The 16,996-nt window shown below is 47.0% G+C and overlaps 1 protein-coding gene across 8 annotated transcripts in view; it reads left to right on the top strand.

Moving 5' to 3' along the window:
- The window catches only part of SMPD4 (sphingomyelin phosphodiesterase 4), a 431,863-nt gene that overhangs the window by 20,362 nt on the left and 394,505 nt on the right, over window positions 1-16,996 (top strand). The window lies entirely within an intron of this gene.

The raw sequence follows: 16,996 nt of genomic DNA, 5'->3' as shown, positions 1-16,996 counted from the left end.
TCTCATCTTCCAAGTGCTATAGCATTAACTCTAATCTGACCTTCGGACGTTTTCTGCGATCCATCCTCTTTTCACAAAGAACCCATTACATCTCCACTTTTCCCCTAGGCTACAGTTTACTGAAACTGTGCCCTTTATGGATTTACACACACTACAACCTGTTGCCTCGTCAAAAATCAAAATAATTTTTACAAATTTGATTGAGTCTGAGGTATACAAATACATAATTTAAAAATGTATTTATACTTTCGAACTTTCTTCAAAAACACGTAAACATGGTAATTTAAATTTACAGAGTACAAATACATAATCTGTGGTTATTAAAATTGTAACTTTTTTTTATAACTTTAAAAAAGTTTTAAAGAACTTGTACATTTAGAGGAGACTTACACAATGATTTGTTTAAATCATTTGTATGAACCTTTTCTGTTTGCGTTGCACATTATCAATAAAGCATACAGTCAGAACAGTGCTCATGTCATCGGTGGAAAAGAAGGAAAATTGATTGCCAGTAGCACAGTACACACCAACTATTAGCAACAGGAAAGCGGAGATACAGGGTATGGTGAGTACATCAAATCGTGTGGCAATTTCTCGAAAAGAACAGAGCAGTGCTGACAAATCACGGCACCAGGTAGCATGCGAATAATGCAGGTACAGTGCAGTTCAAACTCAACCGGGGTCATAGAGCACAACCAAATGAAGACAACTAAATTGAAGGAAGGTTAGGGGAGAGTCGCTCAAGACCTGCTGCCGCAGCCAATGTAACTGGGGGGTCAAAAACCGCCAAGACTTAGTGACAGTGGGGCTCTGAGACAGAGGGGTTGAAGCAGTGCGGATGTCGGCGTTAGACCGCATACACAATGATATTAAATCTTGAGATAAAATAGCATTATATCTGAGGCGAATAGGTTTTATGAAACGTTGCCGGGCTTCTACCAGGGTCGAATTTTGGCAAATTAAAAGTACATGGCAAAGGTCTTGCACTCCACCGTTACACAAGTCACAGATACCTGATGAAAATTCAGAGGAATTCCACCTGGAAAAGTATACTTTTAATGGAAGAATTCCTAATCGCAGGAGAAGGATACAACGCATATCTCTATGTTCAAGTTGAAACTTTAAGTAATGCTCAGGAGTTTTATATAATATTGTGTCAGCATATTTTTTGTAAAGTTTAATTGAGTACAATACTCCTTGTCTGCGTGAAAACTGATTCTCTGCATCATATGTTTTTAAAAGAGCTTCAAATGTGCTGGGGACCAATCCTGCAAAAGTACTATAGTGCATTGGGATGCCTCTAGGGCTGCTTTAAGATTGCTATTGAAAGTATGCGGTGACAAATCTACTCTGAAAGCCTCTAATTTTAAGATATGTGTTAGAGAGCCGGGATCCGCATGTAAAAGATTGAAAGCCCACCCTATGATATTCGAGATTGCTTGTGCATATGTACTTATTAAAGAGAGTTCAAGGCGTAGGGCTTGTGCAGGAACAGGTTGAGAGACTTCCAGCAGTTTCCTTAGGATAATCCCTTCTTTCACTTTTTTTTGTTTGCCTGGTTTTAATCTGTATATATTCCGGAGCATAAGATGGAATAGGTGGGATTTTCATGCTAAAAACCTCTAGCAGGGATTTAAAGTGTCTCTTCCCAGCCGAGGAATACAATATTTTTAAGGCCCCAACATGGGAGTCGGCCTTTCGCCTCGGTTGATGAAAGTGAGAAGCATTTTGGAGATTATATGAGAATATTCGGCCCAAGTAAACGTACTCTTTCACTGCCTCAATTGGTTTACCTCCCAAAAACCAATTAAATGGCTAAAATGTCCTTCTTCCTCTAGAAGGTAAAATTTTAGTTTTGGAGATATTAGGGACCAAGAAGTTTTCTTTTGTGTATCTATTTAATTCAGTTAGGTTTCTTTGTAATCCAATTGGGGTGCGATCAAATATAATGATATTGTCTGCGTACATTAGGCTATAGATGTCACTTTTTGCTAGTTTTGGGGGGAAATGATTAATTTGGAAAAAGTATCCCGGTAGGTCGCTTATATAAATGGAGAATAACAAGGGGGGTGAGCAAGCAGCCTTGTTCCAAACCATTCATCATGTGGATTGGTCTGGTTAAGCTCCTATCTCCCCCGATTTTCACTCTACACCATGTCGCTGTATGCAAAGATATAATTATTGTGAGTAAATCATGGGGGACCCCTAAACTCTCGAGCTTTTCCCATAGCCTTGGACTGTCCACGCTGTCAGTTGAAAAATCAATTAAGGCAGAGTAAGCTGTTTGTGATTTTTGCACTAAATACTTATCGAGAACAGTCTGTAGAATAGCAATGTTGTCCCTAATTGAATGTTTTGAACGAAAACCAGCATGTGTCATGGGGATCACATTGTTTGAAAATGCCCAGTCTTTTAGATGGTACAATACGCATGCTGCGAAGATCTTGCCAGTGGCGTCTAAAAGGGCAATTTGTCTGTAATTGATAGGATTAGGGAGATGGTGACCAGTATCCGACTTCCCTACGCCGCTGCTGCCTCTGCTACCGCCCCTGGACGACTCTGAGAAGCACCCCCCCACTCCATAGGTCGCTGGCAAAGCTGCTACAGCTAGAACCAGTTAGGTTGGGGGTGGAGCAAAAGCAGGGGGTGGGGGTGAGGCAGAGGGACAATATTTAAATGTTAAAAACTATTAAGTGTTGAGAGGTGTATTAAAAAGGATAGCAGGATCCTACCAGTCTAAGCGTAGAACGAAGAGCTGCTTCGAACACAGGTTTCAATGCCAGTCAAGTGCCTCTGAAAGCCTCCATGAGCTGAATTGCAGGACTACTGGAGCTCTCCTCATGTTAAGTTGAGAAATCCCCTGCCCCCCCTGATCGAGTGAGGGAGAGGGGGAGGACTCCAGGCGCTGAGGGGAGGATGGTCACGCTGCTGCTTGTAAACCTGGGCAGCGCCTGCATCGCCTCGCAGGCTGCACCAGACTAAATCGTGCTGCCTCTGTGAGTTTGGGCGGGTACGGGACACACACGGGTGCCTGCCCCAGCTGGCTGGCAGGTTTCTGCGTGGTGGAGGGGTGTGAGATATGAGACCTCGCTGGGCCGATATGAGCCCCCCGGGAGGTGAGGAAAAGGGCTTTCCGCCCGCTTTGCCTCGCTGTCTCACTCTTCTTGGTCGGCTTGCAGCTCGCAACTACGTCCTCAATCGTCAGGTGCAGTGGCTTCTGCGTTGGAGTGCTGCGTCTCGCTCAGCAAATCGAGGGTGTCTGCTCCGCTAAGTCCCCGATCCGAACCGAAAGCACGTCATGTTGTCTGAGGAGTGTGATCTGCCGGTGCACCTCAGTCGTGACGCACACCAGACATTCTGTTGCCGTTTCCACAGGGCTCAGTTACTGCTGATGCTGCAGCTGCGAAAGTATCCAATCACTTAAAAAAAAAAAAAAGAAATTGCCATATGTGCACCGTCCCTCCCGGTAGCAGCTTCAGTTCTCGATGCGCACTGCGTGAAGAAAGACAATCGCGGAGGCACCACGAAGGTCAACAAAAGCCCTGCATATTCAAGACACGGTTAGTGTTGCAGCCAGGTGGTTGAACCCAGGACAGGCTATTGCCCTGTTTTATGTTTCTTCTTTATTTAATCAAGATGCAATAATTCTAGGATTCACTAACATTTAGACTTTTATAGTTGGGTCATTACAAGTCAAGAAAGTCAGATGTCAGCAAATCAAAGATTTCTTGAAACCTTTTCAGTCAGTAATAGCATGGGGAATATACAGTACCATTTCTTGTTTCTAATGATAAATACACATGGGAAAACTGCAGCTTCACCCTTTATTCTAGTTAAAATAAGTGAGAAACTTAAACCAAAAATGAAATCTGTGTACAACACAAAATATGTCTGAGGCTAATACATGACCCCCACTCTAAAGGTAAGAAAAGCACATGCCACAATTTGCGTGCCCTGGCTCAGGTCAATGCATAACATAAACCCAAGTTACAAGTGATGGAAACAATAGATCTTGTGTGTTTGGAAATGTTTTTGCTATTTCATAGGATTGTACCTAAGAGATGTTATTAATTAACTCTGGTAATCAATGTATCATTCCTGTGGTGATAAAAAATCTGATTTGGCTATGCTGGATTTAGCTATCCGTCACTTAAGTCTCAGTTACAAGTGCCCTGTTAAATTACAACACCTGTGCAAACACCTATTTGCATGGATAATGGAGTTAGGAGGTAGTAAGATTTTTTTCCCTCAGACAGATTTTGGCCGGTCAAACCTGCCTACATGTATTGGGTGAAAAAGGCCTGGTTAATACGAACAGATGCATATTTTGGGGCAGTAAGCGCAAAATTCTGCTGCTTGTGGCTCATTGCTACGTAGTTGTCCAGGTTATCTGTAGGAAAGTAGGATCTGCTTCTTATGGTTACCCCCACTTTTTACTTCATGTGATACTGTTTTTGACTAGTCTGACTGGGATCCTGCTAATCAGGACCCCAGTCTATCTGCTTTCTCCCTAAACTGTTCTGTCATGTACTTGGGTACACTCCAGATTGCATACTGGGGTATCCCTTATAGGTTTACTATATCTAAGGGTCACTGCATTTAAAACCTATAAGTCACCCCTCTAGCAGGCCTTTAGGGCAGGGTGCTTGGTTCTAAGTGAGAGGGTGCCACTGCATGAGCAGAACATCCCTGCAGCCTACGGAGTCCATTCTCCCTGGTTATCAGTCTTTCAGCCATGTACAACATATAGCGTGGCATTACACAACTGCGTGAGGAACAACTCTAAAACGGCTGAAAGTAACCCTATCGTGTTTGGTATCAAACATTGTGGAATCATACCATGATTCCAGCCCTCAGAAGCGAGCTTCGTTGAGTCCCTGGTGTTCCCGGTACCAGCCTTCTGGTCTCGGGCAGTACAAAATCGTTGCTGGCGACTAGAGACACATTTCTGCCCTACTGCTGCTGAGCCAAGCTCGAGCAGAGGAAGGTGCAGCAATAGGCATCCTGCCACAGGGAGGTGTGACCTCCCAGACAGGATTTAGTGTATTAGGGCTGGGTGGGTGCGCTTGCCAGTGACAGAAAGTCTGCATGAGGGGCCCATTTGGTGTCTCTGTGCATAGTCCAGTTCAAACCAGTCCTGGGAGCAGTTGACTCCTGCTCTGGCGTGAAACTGGAAAAAAGGGCATGGGAGTAACCTCCCCACTGTCCTGACCCTCCCCTGGGAGGGTCCCCTGAATCTGTCCAACCCTCTCCCTTGGGTACTTAGAGTTACATGGCTGTAGGACCCTAGATTCAACCTGGACAAGACTCTGAAACAAGAAACCACTGAACTTCGACCACCTGGACATTTGGACTTAGCTGGACTTACTTTGGGCCTGACTTTATCTCTCCCACAGTCTGAAGCATCGTCTGTGCCCGTGCACCATACAGGCTCCATGTAGGACCTATGGAGCATCAAGGACAACGGAAGACATCTCCCACCACATCCCGAAGTACCGGTCTGCTGCTCCTGAGCTCCTACGGACTCCGAAGATCCCAGCAACACAAGAGGTGGGTCCCTCGAGGCCCGAGATTCCCTCTCACTGAGTTTGAGGTCAGAATCCCTCGTGGGGGCTGCGATATCCGAAACCCTGTGCACCGAGTACTTTTGCAAGTGCATATGCTTGTTGGCCGTTGCCAGACAAGTGCAATGGGCTTTTGATAGCCCCAACCTCTGGGCACATTTCGTACGAAGATCTTCGTCCTCCTTGCAGTAACTGCTACGTGGGCTGTCGTCTTGTGAATCCGCCCGAGTTTCTCTTGCGACTCCTGTGCCTTCGACCTGTGAGTCCCCTTGAGGGTAAACTTTGCTTTCCTTGGGCTTCCCTGGTTGCTCCAGGCTTGCCCCGACTCTCCTTGCTTTGATGAATCTCCTGGACCTTGCTGGTCCGAACCTTAACCCTTCTTGACCTTCTGCGTGGGTTGCCATTGCCAAGGTTTGTTGGTGTTCCCGCCGGACATTGACCCCTCAGCACTCGACATCCCTCGTGGGACAGCTCGCATCCGGCTCCTGGTCGTCCTCAATGTCTCCTGGTCCCTGTGGCTGCAGAGTCAAGAACCCCCTCAACGCACCTGAAGCACCCGACATCAGTAGGCATTCGACTACCGAGCCCCTGGTCACTCCTGAGTGACCCAGACTCTGTTCCCTCTGCATTCAGGTACTCTCCAACAATAATCCACCTTTGGATTCCATCGGACATTCTTCTTCCTTCCAGCAGTGACATTTCCTTGAAGTCCTCCATTCAGTTCAACAGCAGTTTCCGACACCACTTCAGTCCTATGCACCCGGGCCTTCCTCGGATAGGTAACTCTGGTACTACAGTATCCACGGGTGGGGTGGTTCTTCAACCTCCTATGATCCAAAGGGCTTCCTCGTAATCCACTGGGAAGGGTCCTTTAAAACTTCAAACGCAACGTCCCCATAGAATTGTACAGAGCATGCGTTCGGGTTCCCCCCACTGCACCCGTCCTCCATGGGGTCCCTACTTACTCACCATGGGTGGTTCCTTGAGGTCCCAAGGATTCTACGTGCTCTAGACTTTGTCTTGACTTGAGTCGTGGTTCTTATACCACTATTTTAGTATATGGTCTGGTCTTCCCCTGGAGCCCGCTGTGTATTAGTGCTACTTACGATTGGTTCTGTGCTACAGTGTTGTGTGCTTTATGTTTATCTGCGTGTAGCAGATACTGTGAGGTATTTAGAGTGTGTTGTAATAATAAATACATATTTTTATGACTACTTTGTGGTTCTCCTTTCATTTAACCAATACTATAAGGTTGCATTCTGGTAAAACAAGCTGCTTAACATTCCTTCAAGACTAAGCCTGAAGGCTGCTCTCCACAGCTACCACTTGGATAGCTTTCTAAGTTTATCTTTGACCTCTTAAATCACCATTAGGGTTGTTTGGACTGGTACAAGGTGCCCACTTTAATTAGTGGACAGCATATACCAGGCCAACTTCTCACATTGGTATGCAGCGGTTGGGATTCAAGCCTGCATTGTTTTACCATATAAATCTTTGTATTGATTAACTGAAAACCACTAAGTACTAGGTACATATAATACTAGCTTATAATAAGTAAGTTCTACTGAACTTAGGGTTGGGTAAGTCCGGGGTCTAGCACACCCTCTCTCCAACCTCAGAGAGTTTAGTTCCCACTAGGTTAGGTAGGTGCAACAACTCGCCACATTTAGTATGCCAACTAAAGGAGATGCCAGTGGCTCTCTGCCCTCTAGATACAGTGAGCTTTCATTCCAAGAATTGAAAGCCCTGTGTGCCTCTAGTTAGCTGAAGACTGGGAGAAGTGCCAACACTGAACGTCTAATTGAGATGTTACTGTTAGATGACCATAGGAAGACCCCTGGGTCAGGTGAACAGGATAGAGTGGGTGGAACAGGAAATGAAGACAGGTCAGGAGGTGACAGCTTTTATGACCTAGACTCTAACCCTGACCAAGGGGACCAAGATGGGTCCCACTTGGATAGCTCAGATCTTCCAAGAGTCAGTGGAGAAGGCCAGGATGGCCCCCTCTTCACCCCTCCTGGAAGAGTGCAGAGTTTATCAAGGAGATGTAGATCTCCCTCTGCAGAGTCAAATTACTCGGGACAGTCTGTAGGGACCTCTGTATCTAGCAAGAGGGGCCACCCTTATGATAGGGAGCACCAATTGCTTGAACTTGAGAAAGCTAGGCTTCGGCTCAGGCAAGACCAATTGGCCCTGGACAAAGAGTCCCTAGACATCCAGAGAGGGAGAAAAAAGTTGGGACTAGAGTCCCATGGTGGCAGCAACAGTGTCCCTAGAATTAAGCAACATTCCTTTGATAATAGGAAACTGAGCAAGATTGTCCCTCCTTACCATGTTGGGAATGACATCCATAAACTGATAACTGCTTTGGAGAGGGCCTGTAACGTTCAGAGGGTCCCTCAAGAGCAGTGGTCAGCTATCCTGTGGCTCTCCATTACTGACAAAGGTAGAGATAAGCTCCTCACTGTTGGATGCTGACAACTATTCAATCCTGAAGTGTGCTCCTATTGATGGGTTTGGCGTAACCACTGAACAGTACAGGATTAAGTTCAGAGATACCCAGAAGACACAGAATCAAGATTGGGTAGACTTTGTGGATAGTGCCATTAAGGCTCTGGAAGGCTGGTTGCTTGGCAGCAAAGTGAATGATTTCAAGGGATTGTACAATTTAGTTATGAGGGAGCAGATCCTTAATAATTGCCGAAATCAGTAATTGTATCAGTACCTCGTTGTCTCTGATCTGACTTCTCCCCAAGAATTGGGAAAGAAGGCAGATAAGTGGGTCAGAACCAGGGTGAAGCAGAAAAACCAGAACACTGGTGGTGACCAAAAGAAGCAAGATGCTAAAACTCCAGATAAGGGTGGGGAGGAGTGTAAAGATCAAAAGTCTTCCTCAGGGCTCCAAAATCCTGCATCTGGGGAGGATTCAGAATCCAACAAAGGTAAAGGCAAAAAGGAACCTTGGTGTTATCTCTTTAAACAGAAGACACATTGGACAAGAGATGCTGACTGTCCAAAAGCCAAGGAAAATCCTCCTACCACCACTGCGCCCCCTAGCACAAGTACAGGTGGTGGTACAGGGAACAAGGGATTAGTAGGGTTAACCTTGGGCTCTGAGATGGGTTCTGGCCTCGTCAGAACTCCAGCTCAGGCTGTGCTAGTCTGTGATGGTACTACGCTATCCACAGGTGGGGTGACTCTTCAACCTCTTATGATCCAAAGGGCTTCCTCGTAATCCACTGGGAAGGGTCCTTAAACTTTAAAACTTCAACTGCGATTTCTACGTAGAATTGTACGGAGCAAGTGGTCGTGTTCCCACACTGCACCCGTACTAAGTGGGGTCCCTACTTGCTCACCTTGGGTGGTTCCTTGGGGTCCCAGCGATTCTACATGCTCTAGACCTTATCTTGACTTGAGTCAAGTCGTGGTTCTTATACCTCTATTTTAGTATATGGTCTGGACATTATGTGCTTTATGTTTATCTGCGTGTAGCAGATACTGTGAGGTATTTAGAGTGTGTTATATTAATAAATACATATTTTTATAACTACTGTGTGGTTCTCCTTTCATTTAACCAATACTATAAGGTTTCCTTCTGGTAAAACCAGCTGCTTAACATTCCTTCAAGACTAAGCCAGAAGGCTGCTCTTCACAGCTACCACTTGGATAGCTTTCTAAGGTTATCTTAATTTTTTTTTTTAATAGAATTTTATTGAAACAACAAACAATCTGCATATACAGTTTTACATTCACGGTGCCATGCACATACAGTCAGTCAGTATACATTTTCCACAGGTACAGCAACACTTTTATATGACCGCGGTAATGTTATGTCATCTTCTGTGTCATGATCCAACACTGGAGGTGTACAGATTTTCCCCCTATATACGTTCCATTTGCCCCACACCCTTCCCCATTTCTTTGGGCATTTCCTGTGAATGAATGTGGCCTTCTCCGCTACCATGGCTATATCCATATCTCTACACCAGTCCAGTAAAGTCGGTATACTTCCTGCTTCCTATTTTTGTGCTATATTACGTTTGGCTATCATCATGCCTGTCGTTGCCCACTGACGTTCAGCGCGGTTGTCTGTTGGTCCCCAGATGTTAAGGAGGCAGCATTTAGGCTCAGGCGGGACTTGCTTCTCGTTGACCTCCGTGATGGTTTCCATGACTGCCGCCCAGTATGGTGTAAGCCTTGTACATTCCCACACGGTATGATAAAAGGTACCTATGGCGCCACAGAGGCGTAAACAGTATGGATCAGGAATTCTTCCCATCTTATGCAGTATTACCCGCGTGTAATAGGCCCGGAGTATTATTTTAAACTGTACCAACCGCATTCTAGAGGAGATTGCAATCGCGTCTCGCCAGTCTGGGTCGTCCATGTCTCCAACCGCCGTCTGCCAGAGCGCCCTGAGTCGGTCAAGTGGGTCTGTCCGGTTATTGATCATTTTTTTATAGTTGAGTGAGATAGTCAGTGAGCAGTCAGTCCTCTAAAGGGGATGATTCAGGAAGTATTTCTGCTGTTGGGAGGGCTGCATCTATCGCGTGTTTAATTTGCATATATCAAAATTGTTCTCTCGGGGCCATCATGTTTTGTTCTTGTGGGTAGGCAAAACTGACGACCTCTCCATTTTTCCAGATGCCCCCCATCCGGGAGATTCCTATTGGATCCCATTTTTGAAATCCTTTACTTTTTCCCAATGTTCCTAGTTTGCCTGTGTCCCACAGTGGAGTGTGTTGCGTTAGTCTGTCTGACCAGCCCAGATGCTTGGTTACTGTGTGCCATATACAAATTGTGTGTGCCATTGGGTCCATGAGGTCTCGGGTTTTCCGTTTGTTATAGAGCACCCTATTGACTCCACCTTTCCCCAGGGTCATTCTGTCTAGGCGGGGTCTGTGTCAGGTACATGAAGCCATTGATTGATGACTATGAGTTGTGAAGCCCAATAGTACGCCTTGATATCAGGTAGGGCAATCCCGCCATCATACCAACTTCTGACTAGTTTATTCGCTGCCATTCTTGCTGGTTTGCTATACCATAGGAGAACAGCGACCTCCGAGTTCACTGCTCTAAAATATGATTCAGGGACTGGATAGAGCGTGTTGTATAGGGCATATAATATAAAAATCTGGGCAGGGCCATCATTTTGAAAAGAGCCGCTCTACCCAGTAGGGTGAGTGGCAGTACTCTCCAGTGCTTGATGTCGCGCTTCAGTCTTTGCAGCGATGCTTCAAGTTAAGTGTTATGAATGTGTCCGGACGTGACGTGAATGCCAAGGTATTTGAAACTATCCTTCACTATCTGGACCGTGCATCCCTTTGGGAGACGTGGAGGTCGTTCATGTATTATGTAGAGTACGGACTTCTCCCAATTAATGGCATATTCGGACTCTAATCAAAAAACCGCGCTGATGTTGAGTAGTGCGTGGAGGGATCGCGTGGGTGAGGCTATATATAGTAAAACATCATCAGCGTAGAAGGAGATACGATCTTCCCATCCCTCCCTCCATTTTAGACCTCGGACCATGGGATCCCACCTAATCCAGGCCGCCAGCGGTTCCAGGACCAATGCGAACAATAAGGATAATAATGAGCAGCCCTGTCGGGTTCCTCTTCCCAGAGTGATCTCCTGTGATATGTGCCCATTGGCGACTACATGTGCCACAGGGTTTGTGTAGAGTAGGTGTACCCAGGAGCAGAACCTCGGCCCGAACCCTAAATGTTGAAGGACCGCAAACAGGAAAGCCCATTCCACCGAGTCAAAGGCCATTTTTGCGTCCAGCGAGAGGACCGCAGAGTCTTCCTGTACTGTGTGTTTGTGACCCAGTACGCCATGCAGGCGCCTGAGATTCACGGCTGTGTTTCTTCCAGGCATAAAATCCGATTGGTCCGGGTGGACCAGTTTGATGAGGTGGGATGTCAGCCTGAGTTCCAACGCTTTGGCTAGAATTTTTGCTTCTGCATTGATTAATGAGATCGGTCGATATGATGTGCATTCTGCTGCCGGCTTACCAGACTTGCGAATGGCCACAATGGTTGCCAGATGCTGATCTCTGGGGAGTGTTCCTGTGGCACGACTTGTTTCAAACATTTTCAGCATATACGGGGCTATCTTGTCCGCCGTGTGTTTATATAGTTCTATGGGGATGCCATTAGGACCGGTGGCTTTACCTGATTGTATCTTTGAGATGGCTGTCTTGAGTTCATCCATCGTAATGTCTGCTTCTAGACCCTCAGTTTATTGAGGCGCGAGCTTCGGCATGTGGATGTCTTTAAGGAATACGAGTGCTTCCTGGACACTGATGGTATTCGTGGATGTGTAAACTTGTTCGTAGTATTGCGCTAGTGCAGTCACTATTTCTTGTGGGTCTGATGTGACCTCCCCAGTATCCACTCTAATCTGCACTATCAATCTATTCGCCCGTTCCCTTTTGTCTAACCAGGCAAGAAGTTTGCCTGCTTTGTCCCCAGATTCATAGATCCAGTGTTGAACTGCTTGTAGATGGGATGTAGCATCTGCCCAAAGGTATTCTTTGTATTCCTGTCTGTTAACACGCAGTGTATGCGCAGTAGCGTCAGTGGGATCTACGGCATGTTGAGATTCTAATTGCTGTACCTCCTGCTCCAAGGTCTCTTTTGCATTTTTCTTTTCTTTTTTATGTCCCTCGATGAGGGAGATGGCCTGTCCACGAATCACTGGTTTGTATGCCTCCCAAAGCGTTAACGGGGAGGTGATTGATGGCTCATTTTCTTGAAAGTATTGTGTGGTTGCAGTGACTAAACTTTTCCAGATTTTTTGAGTTTAGGAGGTATTCTGGATATATGGGGTACATACGACCTTGAATAGCGCTGCGCGCCCGAATCACCGCCTTTACCGGGGAGTGATCAGAGATCCCTCTGTGTAAGTGTGATGTCGTCCCCATCCTCCCCATGTTATCTAGCGCCGCGAGTATGTAGTCTATGCGGGAGAGGCTAATATGAGCTCCTGAATGAAAGGTGTATTGGTTCTGAAGTGGGTTGGAATTGCCATATGTCCAATAGACCGTGAGCTTCTAAAAATTCGGCCAGCGGTGAGCTTAAACGATGATGGGGGCGGGCAGGCGTACGGTCCAGTGCATCGTTTATGGTCATGTTGAAGTCTCCCCCTAGTATTAAATCCCCTTCCGGTAATGTTAGGAGGAATTTGCCCAGATCTTGGAAGGCGGGGGAATGTCGGGTGGGCGGGAAGTAGACAGTCACTAAGTTAAGCAGACGTCCCTCCCATTGAATCGAGATTGCCGCAAATCGGCCCTGGTCATCTTTAAAAGTGCTGTGGACAATGAGAGGGAATCTCTTTCGAACCAAGATTCCCACCCCCCGGGATCCTGTGGTGATCTCTGAATGCACTACCAATTGGAACCCCCACCGGTCAAGGGCTTTACACATGGATCCCACCAGGTGCGTCTCCTGAATCAGTATAACTGCTGGGGCCGTGCGTTTCAGATATTGTTGCACCAGTCCACGTTTTATCTTGTCTCTCAGCCCATTGACATTCCAGGAAAGGAAGGATAACGTTGGCGTTGTGGTGCGTTGTGTCATTGGATCAAATGAGGCCATAAAAGGTATGTGTGTTCGTGACATGTTGGATAGCGAAGGTCAGTGTGAGCCTATTCCCGTAATGACTGTGTGTCAGTGTTTGCAGATCGGTAACTATCAAAACATTAACATCTTCGTATTGCAGATATACATTACTTACATCTGAATTCTTCACTCCTCCGCCCCTACTCAGTTGGAGTAATGACAGAGTCATAGGATCACATTTCCCATTCCTAAGGGGGCTAAGTGAGAGTTCCATCATTATGCCAATACATAATAATATTACCCTCCCTACTCTACCCATGAAGTCCCCCCTCCCTGCATCCCTGCCTAGTAGGTCCAAAACTACCCCCCACCCCAATAGCAGAGTGCCTATGATCCCAAGAATAAAGAACATTAAACGTAGGGTCGTGCGGTGTTAGCGCCCAATAGTCTCTCCCTCTCGGGCCCGCAACAATGCCCCAACATTTTCGAGGGTCAATATTACTTTAAAAAAAGTTCCATTGTTCATTCGGAGTTATGCCAGTCCAATATTGAGTTGGCAGAGAGGAACATATCGTGCCCAGAGGACTGGAGACTCCCCCACCCCCACAATATAAAGGGACAAAAAAGATAAATAACTACAGACCAGTAAAGTTCGTGCAGTCTTTCATTTTCCAGCACGTGCCATATCACTGCCAGGGCTGCCAGAGCGGGAACTTCTGGATCTTGATGGCGAGCGCATTTTGTCTCCACGCCAGTGTAGAGTCTTGAGGACGTTGGCCAGTGATCCCACGGTCTTTCTCCTCTCTCCGGCGATGCGTCTGGGAAGGGCCTTCGTCGAGCCAGCGTTGTGCCTCCTCCGGCATCAGGAAGAACTAGGATTTGTCACCGTCAACTACTTTCAACTTGGCTGGAAAGAACATCATGTACTTGAGTCCCTTGTCCCTAAGAGCCCGTTTGATCCCTTCGAAGGAGCGCCTTCCTCGCTGCACTTTCAGAGTGAAGTCCGGGAAGAAAAGGACCGTCGCATTATCGTAGGAGAGGTCGCCATTGACTCTAGCTGCTTGTAGGATTGCATCCCGGTCGCGAAAATTCAGAATGCGCGCGATGATAGTTCGAGGCGGCGCACCAGGTTTTGGCTTCGGGATCGGGGCTCTATGTGCCCTTTCTACAGAGAACAGTGGAGACAGTCTTTTGGGCTTGAGGTGATGCAGGATGAGGTCTTCAAGGAAGAGATCCATACTGGGGCCCTCAGGCACCCCCACCACCCGTATGTTGTTGCGGCGGGTTCGCCCTTCCTGATCATCCAGGTGTAGCGCCATTTCTTTATGTCGGTGGACTAATTTTTTGACCTTTTCCTCCAGTTTACGTGTCGCAGCCTGCAGCTCCCCTATATTTTCTTCCGTGGCAGTGACCCTTTCAGACTTTTTTTGCATATCAGCCCGCATAAGGTTCATCTCGATCGTGACCTGGTCGATTTTCGTTTCTAGATTAGTTCCAACTGTTTGTATCGCCGCCATTATTGAGCTGAGGGATGGTTCTTCAGCAGCTAGGGCATCGTCTCGCGCCCCTTTTTCCGCAGCGAGCTGTCGTGGTACCGCGTATTTGACCATCCTGTTGACCTGGACGGATGCCGTACCTCCCTTTGGCTTCGTCATGGTGTGGTGCGACACCGAGGCCAGGTGTCGTATAATGGACAGAGATTGTCGCCTCACCCCCAGCCAGTATTTGTTGCCATCCAAGGAGTCCGGTAACAAGAAGGATTCCGGCCTGCCTTAAGGCGGGGGCACAGTGACCTTCAAAGAACGTGGATCTGACAGTGCAATTGTCCACCCACTGGCAAGCATGGAGGGGGGGAGCCCCCCTAAGATCACCCATACGCTCTCTTCTTTTGGGTCCAGCAGGTTGCCACGTGCGTCACTCCTTCCCCATCTGTACCTTCCCTAGCCAACGTATTGTGTTTGTACTGCGCAATCCGATTATTGTACCAGGGCCAGTGGTCTGAGGCTGCCGTTCGTAGGTGGTGCTCTCTGGCTGCAGGCCAAGTTCTCGCCAGCGTTTGTTCTTTTTTAGAACGTTCTCATGGGTACACCCCGTTCAAGCACCGGTGATCCTACGATGCAGTGTTACCGCGTGAAGCGGGATCGGGTGTTTCTAGCGTGCCGGTGGGAGGGGGGGTGGAGGCTGAAGGTCTCACCTCATTTGGTGCGATGGGCAAATCAAGCACTCGGGAGGCCGCCACTCGCAGTAATAAGCGCTCCAGTGGTCCGAGGCTGCCACTCGTAGGCGGTAATATCTGGCTGCAGGCCAAGTTCTCACCAGCGTTTGTTCTTCGTGCCCATAGGTATCCTGTGTTCAGTCTCCGGTGCACCCACGGTGCAGCGCGAAGCGGGATCAGGCGTTAATCGTGCCGGGAAGGGGGGGGGGGGGGGGGTCAGAGTCCCACCGGATCCCACCTCATGAGATGCAATGGCCGAATAAAGCTCTCGGGAGGCCTCCACTCGCAGTGATGAGCGCTTCAGTCCCAGGCCACAAGCCATGGGTCTCGCGCAGTTCAAATCCCCAGCCTCACGATCGTGAGGTAGGCCGGCACTTTACGCAACTCCGCCTCCTTCTCGCTGGGGTCGCTGCGTCGCTGTCTGGTTGAGCGCCGGCTCAATGTAGCGGCTATTTTGCACCACCAAGGTTCAGAAGACGGTCTCTCCGCCGCAGCTCGATCTCGGGAACTTTGTGCTGTATTTCCCCCCCCCCCCCTCAGGTTGACGGAGTCATATCAGATTTTGCGGGCTGTGTCGCAGGCCCTGACGGAGCTCAAGAGCTACGCCGCCATCGCGGTCAGCGCCAAGCCACGCCCTTCTAGGGTTATCTTTTGACCTCTTAAATCACCATAAAGGTTGTTTGGACTGGTACAAGGTGCCCACTTTAATTAGTGGACAGCATATATCAGGCCAACTTCTCACAGTTTCTTTTTATTGGGTGTCATAAATAATGCAGCACTACTAATTGAGGCCTAAAAGACACTTTTGATCGGGCAGCTCTTAACTCGTTAAGCCATTTTCTTAAGGGTTTTCTAAATTAATAACTGCACATTTTAATTTGGCCACCAGGCTATAAGTACATGCAAGAAATGTTTTTGGAGTATATTGTGGTCTTGCAGCCAGAGCTGTCGTCTTTGGAACCTGGAAAGGTTTGAATCTTAGCCTCAGCTCTTGACTCAACATCATGTGATTCTAGGCAAATCGCTTAATCTCCATGTGCCTGAAAATGTGAAACTTATTTTTGTAATCCCCACTTGATGTCCACGATTGTTTATATGGTCTCCTAATCCCCCACATAATAGTGCTCCATTGCTTCAAAACTAGGTTTGCACTATAAAAATACCAATCGATACAATACATACATTTTGTCCACTACCTTGTGATTTGTAAGTCTAGACAGTGTCTGACAACTTGGTATTTTCCACCTTTTAAAAACATTTGCCAATCTTTACGTTTTAAGTCCATATGGATAATCTTTCTCACAGGCTGTGTTTAATCAAATAAAATCAATAAAAGTTCATCTATATTCATGAAGTTAGCAGCTGTATGTTGTACTTACTCATTTAATTGTTCACGTGTGGTCCGTCTACTGACTCTGAACACAGATTCTTGTTGTTGCATGTTTTCACTTTATCTGAGTGTTTTCTCTCCTAATTTGACTCTAAATCCTGCTTCTTTCTGTGCAGGTAACATGCCTATACGTCTCAGCAAATGAGCAAAATTCTTTCCTACTGCAGGCATTGTTCTTTCCCTATATGCAAGGCTGGTGTGGGGCATGCATATTTTAGATGTTTGTTTCATGGATGCTTCTTCCATTGCTGCATTTTCAGTT

The sequence above is a fragment of the Triturus cristatus genome, chromosome 11, assembly GCF_964204655.1.
Source record: "Triturus cristatus chromosome 11, aTriCri1.1, whole genome shotgun sequence".
Taxonomy (NCBI): domain Eukaryota; kingdom Metazoa; phylum Chordata; class Amphibia; order Caudata; family Salamandridae; genus Triturus; species Triturus cristatus.
The sequence above is the reverse complement of the archived record's forward strand: the minus strand, read 5'-3'. Positions and strand labels throughout refer to the sequence as shown.